The sequence below is a fragment of the Lipophrys pholis genome, assembly GCF_963383615.2.
Source record: "Lipophrys pholis genome assembly, chromosome: 2".
Lineage (NCBI taxonomy): Eukaryota > Metazoa > Chordata > Actinopteri > Blenniiformes > Blenniidae > Lipophrys > Lipophrys pholis.
Genome location: NC_137636.1, coordinates 13301382 through 13303774, shown reverse-complemented (window position 1 = coordinate 13303774; position 2393 = coordinate 13301382).

Below are 2393 nucleotides of genomic sequence, written 5' to 3'. Positions count from 1 at the left end.
TAGCCAGAATACAATTAAGGGACATGGCTTTAAAAGCCCAGCCCTGAAGCCGCTCCCCATCCCACATAAAAGGAGCACTCTCCACTGAGCCTTGCCTGTAAATATCATGTTTGATATGAGGTTTTAATCTGCTTAGCCATTCTGAACTATAGAATGGGCTCATCCTCTCTCTGAAACCCCTGTCCAATGGCTGTGTGCCTGAGGACGAATAGGAACACAACACTAGTGCGCTATCTGATTAGGTGGGGTTAATTACAGAGCACTGTTTTGTAGTGGCTGTATTTGAGAGCCGCCCATAAATAGATGGGCATGGCTAATGCATGCTCAGAAACGAATTTTAATTAACCGTGTATCAGAGAAGCCCACTCAGGGGCTTGTTTCTAGTATTCACTGACCCAGCTGCTGGATGTGGAGTGGGAAGAGGTCTGCACCCAAGACACCGTGAGGGGCTGAGAAGTACACCGAGGCCTACATGAACCATGTATGATAGCCGTGGCACATGTTCATGTCCGTGTCGCCACATATGTTCATTGTTAAAACATGTGCTCTGCAGGTAATTCCTCAAACACAGGCACAAATACTGGAGACACTATAATTTACATGAAACTTCAGCAGCAACATGCAGGTGTCCAACACTAAGAGTTTAAAACGTAAAGAAAGGTATACTAGAAGGGTGATTGTGGTGAATTCACAACTCCATCCATTATTATCCACCCTTCACACACACCATTTTCATTCCCTCGCTGAATGGTCTTCACATTCAAATGTCAAATGGCTATTTGAAGTCAGGCCCTGATGATACTGAACCATTCTTCTCCTTTCCTTTCCAGTTTTCTGTGTGATTGGATTAATTATGTGTCACTCACTTTGCTAGAGGTCAGCAAACATACATTCTCGGTCATAAGTCATCAATCTATGTGACCGTGGAGATGAAAAGTCAAGCATGTCAGCCGGAGAGCTGTACAGAGAGGGATCAGCCCATTGATTTCAGGGCCAACCCAATCTCACCACAGCGTGCAGCCCTGAGAACTGAAATTATCCCTATGGGCTATGTACAGTGAGTTTCATACCTTAGATTTGTGGTGCATGAGCTCATAAGTAAGACCTATGAGATGTTAATTTCAAAAGTGGAGCTGGAAAATGATTCAACAGTGGAGCATGTGTACTCCATACACTGTGGCTTACTGTTAATTCCTATTAAAGTGCTGTAGGGTGTTAATACAGATTTATGGGTATGGCATTTTATTTTTACTTTACACAAGTTCTGACAACACTCCAGTATAGACAAACATATTTGATAAACTTCAACTGCACAACAGTTTTTCAAAATTTTGTTTGTCACAGATCTTCACAGGAAAAGTTTGAGATTCATTTTTCACAATTGTTTGATTATAGAGAAGCTAATGATAATGTGCTGGGAGTAGGGTTATAATATCTGGTGCAAAATGTAACAGAAGGCAAGGACAGACTGAGCAAGCTCACACCACAGACAGCCTGCTGGCTGCTGACGAACCAGCATTATTGTAGCTATACTCCACTCCACTCTCCTAAATGGCTAATCTTTGTTGGATCTCACCCTTAATTGGTTAACAGTCTCCTCAGGGCAAGTGAAAGTGGTGCTATTTAAGGCTCCACCATGAAACAGCAACACTTTCATCTTGGCAATAACAGGCAACAATTATATTACCAGATTCGAAACTGAACCTTCTATCTACCCACTAATCAAAAACGCAGCCCATCTGTTGTGCTGTCTCTTTTGAAACGACTGTTTATCTGCAGCCTGCGCGATAACTGTGTCTGGACACTAATTAACTGCTAAATAGACCACAATTAGATGTTATTTCTATTAAATTCTGCAGGAGAAAAGTACAGAGGAGAAGAAAACAATAAGCGCATTTCATGTTTACCCAAACTGTACCAGGCACTGAAGGGGCAGCATCACATCACTCTCTCTCTCTCTCTCCGTCTCTCTCTCTCTCTCCGTCTCTCTCTCTCTCGCTCTCTCACACACACACACGCGCCCGCGTGCGTGTGCACGTGCATCAATACAATCTTGCGTGTATGCGCTCTCTCTCCCTCTCCATCACGCACATTGAGACTGGCAGTCACTCACACACACACACACACACATACACACACGCGCGCACGCGCACTTTCCCTTAGCTGTGCTTTTGTGTTTTGTCAGAATTAATGAGAAAAGTTCCCTTGCCCTAGGGGTAATTAGTGTCCTTGGAGTTAAATAAGCTAATACTTAGACACCTCTGGCACAAGCAATTATGTTTGTGTATTGAATAATTGATTCAAAGAGGGGGGAAGGGCTGCTAATCAGATCTGAGCATAATGAATTGATTTAATTAACAGGGGAATCCGAGGGTCTCTGGAAACTGCGCGCA